General features: G+C 39.1%; 1 pseudogene; it reads left to right on the plus strand.

Moving 5' to 3' along the window:
• LOC131507997 (tigger transposable element-derived protein 1-like) overlaps window positions 1–7,376 on the plus strand; it is a 90,762-nt pseudogene extending 83,386 nt beyond the window's left edge.
• The last annotated feature ends 6,073 nt before the right edge of the window (window positions 7,377–13,449 follow it).

Genomic DNA, 13,449 nt, shown 5'->3' on the forward strand with positions numbered 1-13,449 from the left:
GCAGGAAGCCTGCCTGGGATTCTGTCTCCCTCTCTCTCTGCCCCTCCCCCACTCATTCTCTATCTCTCTCTCTCTCTCAAAAAAAAAATAAAAAATAAAAGAAGTAATTTCAACTTTCAGGTCTTATTATTTAAGAAATTCATTCCATAAGGCTATAGCTGCCAAAGACAGTGACTCTTTTGATGGATCTAGGCAAAATAAATTGAAAACCTTCAGGAAAGAATTCATCATTCTATATCACATTAAGAACATTTATGATTCATGGGAAGAAGTCAAAATACCAATATTAACAGGTGTTTGGAAAAAGTTTATTCCAACCTTCACGGATAACGTTGAGGGGTTGAAGACTTCAGTGGAGGAAATAGCTGCCAATGTGGTGAAAATAGCAAGAAAATTAAAATCAGGAGTGGAACCTGGAGATGTGATTGAATTGCTACAATTTCAGGATAAAATTTTAACAGATGAGGAGTTGCTTCTTACAGATGAGCAAAGAAAGTGATTTCTTGAAATGGGATCTATTCCTGGTGAAGATACTGCTAATATTATTGAAATGACAACAAAGGATATAGAATATTATATAAGCTTGGTTGATAAAGCAGCAGCAGGGTGTGAGAGGATTGAATCCAATTTTGAAAGTTCTCCTGTGGGTGAAATGCTATCAAATAGTGTCACATGCTACAGAGAAATTGTTCATGAAAAGATGAGTCAATTGATATGGAAAACTTTATCATTGTCTTATTTTAAGAAATTGCCACCCCAGATTTCAGCCACCACCACCCTAATCAGTCAGCAGCCATCAACATCAATGTTAGATCATTCACCAGCAAAAAGATTAGGGCTCCTTGAAAGCTCAGATGATGGTTGGCATTTTTTAGCAATAAATTATTTTTTTAAATTAAGGTAAGTACATTATTACCTTTTAGATATAATGCTATTGTACACTTAATAGACTGTGGTATAGCGTAAACAACTTTTATATGCCCTGGAAAACCAAAAAGTTCATTTTACTTGCTTTATTGTGATATTCAATTTATTGCAGTTGCCTGGAACCAAACCCACAATACCTCTGAGGTACGCCTGTACCAGCTAAATTCCAATAGTACACTTGTTCCAGGAGACCCATTGTATGGCATATATGTTCATTTCTCATGTGTGCACTTGTCTCCCACAAATTGTTGGAAACTTATTGGCCACAGGAATTATATCTCAACTATTCTTATACCCTCCTTAGTATGTGAGGGCTTAATAGAGTAGAGACTCTGTACACATTTTTTAACTGAATGAAATTCAAATAAATGCCAGTCAGGAGCAATGAAAATACAATGACATTTCCTTGAGGTGATAGTCTCTCTCTTGCAAGATACAAACACACATTACTGATATATTTTAATTTAAGCTCATAATTTTTCTTTGCTTTCATTATTATCTCCACTTTACGGATATTGAGCCTAGAAAGAAATTAAATCTTGCCTAATAAAGGGTTGTTTTTGTATTGTATATTCCTCACATATCACTTAAATCAGTCAAGCAATAGAGAAAATATTGGAACTCTCAAATGGAGAGTACATGAATTTAGCTTTATTATCACAGCACTTAGGGGCCACTTTCCTATTAAGATAAGATTTTGAGCTTTGTCATGTGCTTTAACATTCCCAGTTAGATGCCAATCTGACCTCCAGTGTTTCTCAGTGTTAAATCAGATGGCTTCCTACTCAGCCATAAAAAAGAATGAGATCTTGTCATTTGCAACAGCATAGATGAACCTAGAGGGCATCATGATAAGTGAAATAAGTCAGACAGAGAAAGACAAATGCCATATGATTCCACTTATATGTGGAATCTAATAGAAACAAAACAGATGAACAAACAAAACACAACAGAAACAGACTCAGAGACACAGGAAGCAAACTGGGGGCTGCCAGAGGGTAGAGGGGCTGGGGACATAAGTGAATGGGGCTAAGAGCTATAAACCTCTACTTATAAAACATAGTTGACCTTTGAACAATGTGGGAGTAAGGAGCTCTGACCCCTCCATGCAATCAGAAATCTGCTTGTAACTTTTGAGTCCCCCAAAATTTAACTACTCACAGCCTACTGCTAACCAGAAGGCTTACTGATAACATAAACAGTTGATTAACACATATTTTGTAGGGGTGCCTGGGTGGCTCCGTCGGTTAAGTGTCCGAGCCTGGAGACTGCTTCGGATTCTGTGTCTCTGTCTCTCTCTGTCCCTCCCCCACTCGCTCTCTCTCTTTCTCTCTCTCAAAAGTAAATAAGCATTAAAAAACACATATTTTTGTATGTGTTACATGTATTATATACTCTATCATTTGTTTTAATGTTTATTTATTTATTTTGAGAGAGAGAGAGAGAGAGAGAGAGAGAGAGAGAGAGCAAGCAAGGGAGAGACAGAGAGAAGGAGACAGAATCCTAAGCAAACTCTGTTCCATCAGCGCAGAGCCCAAAGCAGGACTCAGCCTCATGAACCACAAGATCATGACCTGAGCCGAAATCAAGAGTCAGCCGTTTAATCAACTGAGCCACCTAAGTGCCCCTATATATTCTATTCTTACAATAAAGTAAGCTAAAGAAAAGAAAATCTTATTAAGAAAATCATAAGGAACAGAAAATACATTTAGAGTTCCATGCTGTGTTTATTGGACTTCTGTAGTTCATACCTGTGTTTTTCAAGGGTCAACTGTAAATAAATCTTAGGTATGTAATGTACAGCATAGGGAATATAGTAAAAAATATTAAAATAATTTCATATAGCAATAGATCATAACGACTAAATATGGGGATCATTTTGTAATGTATAAAAATATTGACTCACTGTGATGTACACCTGAATCTAATCGGATTTTTATGTCTATTTATACTTCAATAAAATAAATAAATAAGTGAGTAGGTTCAGATGCCCTCAAAGGTATTTTCAGCTATTAACTCCTTTTAGTTATCCACTTAAAAGTCCTTAATACGTAGTTACAATTGTAAAAAAAAAAAAAAATCCTATGGTATCCAAATAAAGAGCAATAGACATGAGCTGCTATCCAAGTATTTATGAGAAGCTTAGTTGAAAGAAACATTTACAGAGGGTTTCCTGAAGATATTTAATAGAGTCCAACCCACTCCTTACTGATACCACCTTTTTCATTGTAGTAAGATCTTAGGAAGTTTAGAGAAATAGATGAAAAAGAATATATTTTATCATATTGTATAATATGCTATTACATGATATTTTATGGCATAAATAAAAAAGTTTTATTTTGTTTTGTTTGTCTAATAATAGAAGAGCTGCTACTGATGTTAACAGATGAATTCTAGAGGGTTTTCTGCAAGTAAACCACAAAAGCTACTCTTGCAATGGAACTGAATTATCAAACTTTCATAGAACCAAATAAGAGATGCTTGGTGGGAATAAAAAGTCGAATCTGCCCATCAGCAACACCCACTATAAGCAGTCACTTGCAGAAGTATCACTATGGACTAAGTAAATCTACAAGAAGAGGCTCTTTGAGCCTTTTTCACTTGTAAATAGGGAATTTCTCTTTCATTCCTTGATGCATTGTATAAAATTATTTCCAGATATCTCATCATTCCTGTTGCCTATCTCATGTTATTTGCTGCAAAGTTAAGTATGATTGCAAAAAAAATGTATGCACAAAGAGAATTGATACTTTAAAAAACAATTTTTTTAATGTTTATTGATTTTTGAAGGAGAGACAGAGCTTGAGCAGGGAGGGGCAGAGATAGAGGGAGACACAGAAATGGAAGCAGGGTCCAGGCTCTGAGCTCTCAGCACACAGCCCGATGTGGGGCTCAAACTCACAAACCATGAGATCATGACATGAGCCAAAGTCGGACACTTAACTGACTGAGCCACCCAGGCATCCCAAGAATTGATACTTTTTAAATACTTAACTAGGAAACATTTTTATGTTGATAAAAACAATTAATGGGGCTCCTGGGTGGCTCAGTCAGTTAAGCGTCTGACTTCGGCTCAGGTCATGATCTCACAGCTCATGAGTTCGAGCCCCACGTCAGGCTCTGTGCTGACAGCTCAGAGCCTGAAGCCCACTTTGGATTCTGTGTCTCCCTCTCTCTCTGACCCTCTCCTGCCTATGCTCTGCCTGCCTCTCTCTTTCAAAAATAAATAAACATCAAAAAAAATTTTTTTTAATTAAAAAAGATTTTCTATAACAATGTTTGAAATAATGTATTTGCAGAGTTGACTGGAGGAGGATTTTAAGAGAAATGTCCATTGGTTCAAGAGAACTGTCCATTGGTTCATTGATTCCACGCCTATGCAATGACACATACAATGTGTCAAATACCAGGACACCCAATTCCTACAGAAGAGTTTTGCTTTTTGCAGATTTTGTTGCCTTCTATTATACATCTTTGTCTTTTGTTTTTGTTTTATAACTCTTTATCTTGTTTAAAGACTCATTTTTAATCTAATGGCTTGCTTACTTTTTTGTTATTTTTAACTTTTTATTGAAGGATAATGTACATATGGAAACATGTACAATTCAGAAGGGTACATATTTATGAATTTTCAAAAAGTGAATACATCCATGATCCCAGCACCCAAATCAAGCAATAAAATCTCACAAACACCTCCAGGGCCCACCTCATGCCCCTTTCATTCACCACCCTTTCTCTCTCCTGGCCGCTACAAGTGTAGATTAGTTTGGCCAATTTTTGTAGTTTATTTATAAATGGATCACACCATATATACTGTTTTGCTTCATTTGCTCAACACTCTATTTGAGAAATTCATCCAGCAGTGTGCTGGAGAAGTTATAACAACTGACTGATTTCAAGCTCCCAGCATGCAGTCACTGATCACAGAGTCGGGAAGGTAGCTGGTACAAGCCAACTGCAGCACAACACTGAATTAATTTATCCACATTGTTGTGGGTTCATTCTCCTGATTATAGTGCCCCAAAGTTATGTGCTAATGTATATTATCCTTAAAAAGACTTAGATCTAAGAAATCCACACAGGATGTGATTAGTTAGTTGTCTTTTTTACACCATGATATTGTTGTATTTTTCTAGCTGTCTTATATATAAATGAAAGCAGATTCAAGAACATTTGGGAGGTTTATTTTCCAGGGATTTATAAGCCAAATCCAACTGTTTAATGATCATAGATCCTACTTCTCAGTGAGTCTTTTAAATGCACTCTCATGTAAAACAATTAATTAAAAATTCAGTTTTTAAGGGAGCCTGGGTGGTTCAGTCAGTTAAGCATCTAACTTCAGCTCAGGTCATGATCTCACAGTTCATGAGTTCAAACCCCATGTTGGGCTCTCTGCTGTCAGCACAAAGCCCACTTCGGATCTTCTGTCCCCCTCTGTCTCTGCCCCTCCCCTGGCCCCTCCTTTCTCTCTGTCTCTCTCAAAATAAATAAATACATAAACTTTAAAAAATCCATTTTTTAAAAAGTGCTCATTGAAGACGAATCTGAATTGTGAGCTCCAACTCTCATTAATTTCTTCATACTGGTGAGTTCTTTATACTTGAACCCATCTTTGCTGGGTCTAGAATTAAGCCTATTCCATTTTTGAAGGAAAACATTCTATTTCTTACAACTGATATGATTATTAGACACTATAAGTCTAAATAGGAGCAAATTTATTTCTACTGAAAACATTGTTTTTGAAACATCTGTTCATGATATTGCACAATGTTCTTTTTAAGGACTATTGAAGTAGTCTCTTTCTGGATCATACTAATTGTGTCTCCTTCTTTGTGAACTGACTGCCAAAATCTTTAGGACAAATCAGTGGATCACCACTAGCAACGTACCAGGGTATATGCTGTACCAGACCAAACTGGTTCAATGTGAGACAGAAGCACAGAAGGGTATGAATATCAGGAGGTAAGATGAGTGGGGGCTGTCTTAGAAGCTGGCTACTACAACCTCCAAATATTCTCTGAAACAATGTAAATATATGGGAATATATATTCCCATGGGAATATATGTTGTATGGGGGATGGGGAAAGAAGAGTTTTGAATAGCTTTATTGCAAGTGGAATTTATGTCCATTATGATTTATCTTATGGAATAAAGATCCTTAAGACAACACAGACACCATGCTACAGTGGAGTGGGAAGAGGGGGTAATGAGAAGAAGAAAGAACAAGGATTTGTGGCTTTAACTGGTCTAAGCAAGCTGATGAAGTTTTTAGAAACAAAAATTATACCAGTAAAGTAGTTTTATTATTTTATACCAGAAGAATTTTACTCTAAGTATGTGTTAACTCGGATGCTTTTGCTTTCAAGCGACAGAAACCTCAACCCAAATTGTCTTCGGGAAAAAAGTGTGATGACCTATGTATACCGACCCATACAACTGAATGGTTTTGGAGAGGGATGGGGGTAAGACTGGCTTCAAGTACAACTGGACATGGGCTTCTCCCCCACCCCACCTCTCCCTCTCAGATTCCCACCTTAGTTCAAGGAAGGCTGGGAAAGTGGGTTTCTGGTATTTTCATCTTGCAGTAGTGAAGACAGAACTTACCTCCCCTAATTTGAGGAATTCCCCAACAACAAGTTGGCAAAGCTCCTGTACAGGGACCACCCTAAATAACAACTTTGGAATGCCTCTTTCTTGTGTGATTTGCAGCACTGGTGGTTAGGTGATCAAACAGCCATTTCCAGCCCTTTTCTCTTGTGCTCCTCTCTGCCATCAAGGCCAGAAAACCTCATCTCTTTCCTACTCTCCTGTGCCGGTAGGGGTGGCCAAAGATGTGGCCAATGAAGTATAGCTTCAGATTTCTAGGCAAGAGAAGAGGGTGCTGAGGGCTTTCAGCTCTTCCTCCACCCCACGCACATATATCACTGGTACCATGTGTGGAGCTGTAGATCCCATTTGGCATCATGAGACCAAAAATATGAGAATGAAAGGTAGCAGAAGTAAGAAGGGCAGAGCTAGGACCCCGGTGATGCTGATGAGCAGCTGAACCAATGCTACCAGGCAACAACCTCAGACTTCTTGTCATGGGAGACAGATGAACCTCTGTCTGACTATGCCATCTTCAAGACAGAGTTAATGTAACTTACACCTAATATATATTTGGACTAAAACAGGTGGAGGCCCAGGATAGAAACTAAAAAGCCATCAAACTGACCCAAGGCAGCAGCATAGAGGCCAGGCATCTGGGAGGTAGTTTCTCTAAGACGTGAACTGTTCCACTACCTCTATCTCAGGGTTCGCCAGAAGCTGCTTTGCCAAAGGTTGGCTATCCAGATAACATGGAGCAAAGCGAGCATGCCTTAGCAAAGCAGTACAATTATAACAATTCCAAAACTAAAATCTGCACGGGACAAGTGGCTACCAAAGTGTCACTTAAGACCCTGATATGACTTTGCATCAAACAGAGCCTTCATGAGCACTGAGTAGTAGTAGGGCCTGATTTTAAAGAAAGATATGAAGATTTGGGGAAAGACACAAGAAAAATAATAAAGATGACAAGCTTTGGAAAATAATTAATTTTTGAAAGAATAAAAGGATTGTTCTTATTGTGGCCAGAAAATAGAAGGAGGCCATTTTATGATTTTAATAATCATCACCAAGCTTATGATGTGCTGTGACAACTAAATCAGAATGCTATTAAATAAATAAATAAATAAATAAATAAATAAATAAATAAATCAGAATGCTATTCAGTTCCGCTCATTTTCCTTGGGAGTCAAAATATAAAAGCCCTATTTGGGGGAGGTATCTGTTGTCATTTTGCTTCTCCGGAAAAATTATTCTCTTCTTCCTTGAGAAGGAGTGACTCACCAACACATAATGAAAGCTGTTCTTCTCACCTACTGGAGAGTTTCTAAGAAATTAGTCCTGTGTTTCTAAGAAGCAGTCCTGCTCTACTGTAGACGAGGGTCGCCATGTCTTGTGTGCTTTGCATGATTGAGGATAAAAGTCCAGAGGGGAATGGTGTGAAAACACCAAGGGGGCTGGAGGGAAAGAGTAGGAGGTGGGAGCATGTCCTGACACCCTCCCTGACTGATCTCATAGCAGATGCCAGGGCTGGAACACATGACCCTGAAAGGGAAACCCGCCAAGATCCAAAAGTCCTATGGAGCTAACTCTAGTACTGTGGTGGCCTGGTGACACCTCAACAGAGGCCCACTGGCCTCAAACTGCCTACCCGCCCAAATGTCAGGACCCCTCCTGGCCAGCTGCCAAGCATCTGGTGAGCAGAACTCCTGGTCCTCAGGTATGAGTCCACACACACACACACACACACACACACACACACACCAATCACTGAACCTTCTCTTGAAGGCTTGTGCCTACCACACCCAGGGCCTAGGCCCCCAGGGACCTACCAGATGGGGTGGGCGCATCTCCCATGCATGACTTTGAGGTTGGAAGGGACAACTAAGAGCTGAAACAAGAAGGAGCGAACACCCCTAAGGTGAGTAAAAGAGAAACTCTTATTAAAATGTAACCTATGGTGGCACCTGGGTATCTCAGTCTATTGAGCATCTGACTCTTGATTGCAGTTCAGGTCATGATCCCAAGGTTTGTGGGTTCAAGACCTACATCAGGTTCTATGCTGACAGGCCGGAGCCTGCTTGGGATTCTCTCTCTCCCTCTCTCTGCCCCTCCCCCACTTGCACTCCCTCCCTCTCTCTCTCTCTCTCTCTCTCTCAATAAATAAATTTTAAAAACTTAAAAAAAATGTAACCTATGAATTTAGGTTAAACATAAAGGAATTCCTGACATTGAGCCATGGCAAATATTAAAATGGATCACAAAGATCACAAGTTACTTCTCTCAGAAAGTCTTTAAAAACAGACTGTAAGGGTTAGTTTAATCCTACCTCATAACAGGTAAATATCCTAGATGGCTTCTCTGAGGGGTTTTCGCCCCCCATAATTTCTTATGTAAGCCAAAGAAAAAACTATTATTATATTTTATTTCCTTCAAAAAAAGATTTGAGATGACTTATAGCCATGTATATAATACTACAAAAATAAGAATACGTAGCAATTATAGTGAAAGAAATGTTCAAGCAAGTGCATGGAAAAAAAAAATTTTTTAAAGTAAGGAAATAGGTTGGCTTGGCTTTGCTAGGAGGGCAGATCATGCCAGCAGATGGAGCTGATCAATTTGCGGTGCTGAGTTCATTGCAGTGGAGTGTCCCTGAGACATTAGTAAATGCGGGCAAACTATCAGCAGCTCTCTGGAGAGCGCTGTCTCACTCCCCACCTATCGCTGATTAAATCCTCAGAACTACAGTGCCCCGAAAGAACATGACTTATCAAAGCCCTGAGACATAATTCTCCTGTTTGGTCTAAGAACTAATGAGTAAACTGAGAGGCTCGCATCGCCCACCGTGACCCCAGGTCCCCAGCTCAGTCAGCCCTGGGCATATCAGCCACCCCATCGCTCACAAGGGCACATCTTTTGTCTCACCTTTTTTCCTCTTTGTCTGTGTTACCTGCTTTCAGAGAAAGGGCCTGATCAACAGCCTGCCTTAGCAGGCGGGTGCATTGAACCAGACAGCATTCTAGAATTTCTCTATTTTTCGTTAATAAAGGAAACAAAGTAACGACGAACCAGTAAGAAGGAACTGAATTATACTTGTTAATTACTGAACTAATCCACCATAAAGGGCATGGTTAGACCAGGGAGCTGGCTCCCCTGGGCTGGCGCTCATTTCAGTGTTGCCTCAGATCCTACTCACCCCTCATTCTCTTTCTCCACATCACATCTCCATCAGCATCATGACCATCGATGCTTCCCGAAGCCTGCTCCGGGAACCCTGGTCACAACACTCCTCCTATATGCTTCTCTCCTCCTTTCTAATCCTCTCACCCCTGCCACCTTCTTCAAGACATATCCTTTCCACAATCTCTCCTTCTTGCCCAAACCCACTGTGCTTCATTGTTTTTACTGAATTCCAGCAGCATTTGTCACTTCCTCACAATTTAATACTTACTCAGCTATTGCCTGGAACTTTTCTTGAGTCATTTCACTTATTTAAGTCTTCTTTTCTTGAAAGCATTGCACACTCGTTGGGATTAGACCCCCATAGCCAGATGCTGCCTGAGTGTTTGGATGGGGCTCATTTGACTGCTGGATAAGAATATGAACAAGAATCTCTTTAGAGGAAATGCGGTTTGGAAATACACAGCGAAATGTGAAGTCATCTTCCTTGTTCCTGCCCACCCCTCCCCTTCTCTTTACCGTTAATATTGCATCCCTCATCTTTTTAAATCTATTGCAAAGTGGCTCAAATGGCAGCAGATACATCAGTACTGAAATGCTGTTTTACTTCATGGTCCTGAACGTGCAGAGAATGATGACAGTGACTGAGGCTTTCATGCAGTTAATTTGCAAGTACATCGCCAGTCTTGCCTGTGCGCCTTCGGCCTCTGGGCCCTACATCACTGAGAAAAATGCTTTCCTACGAATGACTCATCTCCTTTTGGTCAGTGCCCCAGTCCTTTTGCTGTGGCTTCTAACAATTTCAGAGGAGCGGATCTTTTGTATCTCAATCTTAGGCGTGGGCTCTACAGTAGAAGAAGTGCAGTAGTTAGCTGCCTAGAAAATATCAATAGTATTCTTAGTATTATAAGTATTATAATATATATATAAGTATTATATATATAAGTATTATATATATATAAGTATTATATATATATATATAAGTATTATATATATATAAGTATTATATATATATAAGTATTATATATATATAAGTATTATATATATATAAGTATTATATATATATATAAGTATTATATATATATAAGTATTATATATATATATAAGTATTATATATATATAAGTATTATATATATATATAAGTATTATATATATATATATATTATATATATATAAGTATTATAAGTATTATACTCAGTATTCTAAGTATTCTTAGAATGCGTGGCTTTAGAAAAAAAATTAATAAAGGGTTGTGAAAGGTTAAGTTTTCCTTCAATGAGTGTTAGGTCCTATTTAAAATAAAACCTGCTGGTTACTACTATTGGGTGTATCATTTTGTCTCCTTCAGAAAATGTACATTGTTGATCCTGAAAGTTTAGTTTCAAAGTGTTATGTCCTACAAGGCTTTTCAACCTTTGATTTTTTTTTTCCCTTTGATTCACTTATACTAGTCCTCCTCACCTCCCCCAGGAAATATAGACAGCTAAGGGATAATTTAGGGGGAAAAAAAGGACAATTGGGGAGCCTGAGTGGCTCAGTCAGTTAAGCATCAATTTCAGTTCAGGTCATGATCTCCCAGTCTGTGAGCTCTGTGCTGACAGCTCAGAGCCTGGAGCCTGCTTCAGATTCTGTGTCTCTCTCTCTCTCTGTCCCTCCCCTGCTCACTCTCTTGTCTGTCTCTCTCTTTCTCAAAATAAATAAAAATATTTTAAAAATAAAAAGAAAGAAAAAATGGACAATTGATAAAATTTCTGCTCATAAAGTCATACAAATATGAACTTTGCTTGTGTCATAGCTGCAGAAACCAGTGACACTGATTATTCTTAGGCACCAAAAAGGCATTTGACTCCTCCTGAGTCTTAAGATGGGAACCCCTTCAACTTTCTATAATTGTGGCTACAAATTTATCTGCATCTATAGCCAAGCTTCTTTCTTCCCTTCTGCTTAAAATAAAACAATAATAATAATAAAATAAATAATTTTTTTAAAGTGCCCTTTGGCCAATCAAGGGGCCAACACTTCTTCGACCTCTCCCTCACTACTGCTTCCCATCACTATGCTAACATGATAAACTTACACTATTTAAAGGAAAAAACTTTTTTTTTTTTTTTTTTTTTTTTTTTTTTTTTACTGACCCTGGGTGGCTCAGTTGGCTAAGTGTCCAACTTTGGCTCAGGTCATGATCTCACGGTTCATGGGTTCGAGCCCTGCATCAGGCTCTGTGCTGACAGCTCAGATTCTGTGTCTCCCTCTCTCTCTACCCCTCCCCACTCATGCGCTGTCTCTGTCTCTCTGTCTCTCTGTCTCTCTCTCAAAAATAAATAAACATTTTTTTAAAATTTAATAAAATAAAAACAGCAATAAAAGGAACTACTTTCTCCCTTCACTTTCTTCTATTCTTCTCTCTGGACAATCTTGTCTACCGAGTTTCAAACCCTACAACTGCAACATTACATCTCTTCCTGCACAGCCTCTCTTCCTGCACCAGCTCTCCTATTGTTACCTCTATCTGCACATCCCAAGAGACATCTCACACTTGTCCAAAACCATATGGTGACCTTTGTCCCACTACAATTCCTCCCACAGTCGCCATCTCAGGAAATGATGCCACATTCAAGCTATGGGCCTGAAAAGCTTGTTTGTTTTGTGGGGTTTTTTGTTTGTTTTTGTTTGTTTGTTTGTTTGCCACAGCCCTCTCTTTAAGACTTCCACACTCAAATTCTCACCTTGTCCTGTGAACTTAGTTCAAACCAGTGCAGTCTCTCCATCTCTACTGCAAAAAAAGGAGCCCCAGCTAACAATACTTCCTGACCAATATTTCTTCAATAGCCTCTGGAACAGATGTTGTGTGGATGGGTTTCGTCATTGCCTTATCACTGCAAACGGGGGCCCAAAGATGAAAACTTGAGGGTGTAAAGTACTCCTATGATAGAAGGGGCCACAAATAATTGAGGGCCAGACAGCCCCTCCAGTTATTTAGTGACATCTGAACTGATTCTGCCACACCCAAACATTATCCTTATCCTTGTAAGCAAAAGACTAGGGAAGAGGAAGAGAAGAGAGCCCTTCATAGAGAGCAACCTTTGGGGAAGTAGTGTGGCTTTTTCCTCCTCCTTACCAAAGGAGAAAAAAGGATTCTTCTTGCCCTACTCCAAAATAAGGTGACGGGTCCAAGAAAATAAAATCACTCAAAGACATGAGGGATGTCAGCAAGAAGAGAAGTATATAAGTCTGAGTTCAACCACAACAGAAGAGTAGGAAACAATCTAATCAGTTTAATGAAGGAAAATGGTTGCAGGGAATTAACAGTTTATGGAATCACTTCTAGGACCGGTGGGAGGACTGCAGGGTATGTCCATGAAACCTCACTGCTTCTGGGAGCCACACCACCAAGACAGTTGCTGCTCCTACAACAGCCAAGAAGCTGTATGAATTGGAAGCTATGCTACAACTGCCAATTCCACTAACACACTGCTTCTTCTACGACCCCCTAAGCAAGAATGACGTTTGGAAGTCTACCTCTCTTTTCCACTTGACCCCATCCCCATAGTAGTTGAATAATAAACATAGCATAAGCATGTTTATGTTTTTGTAAGAATACATGTGCATATGTAAATTCAAGGACAAAGTTCTATAAAAGGTTATAGCTAATGACTATATACTTTGAGAATGATGTCCACAAGATGGCTGAATAGGAAGTCCCTCCCTCATATTCCCCCATGGCCTCCATGGATAAAAGTGAATTTATGGGAGCCT

The sequence above is a fragment of the Neofelis nebulosa genome, chromosome 3 (genome assembly GCF_028018385.1).
Source record: "Neofelis nebulosa isolate mNeoNeb1 chromosome 3, mNeoNeb1.pri, whole genome shotgun sequence".
In the NCBI taxonomy this organism is placed as follows: domain Eukaryota; kingdom Metazoa; phylum Chordata; class Mammalia; order Carnivora; family Felidae; genus Neofelis; species Neofelis nebulosa.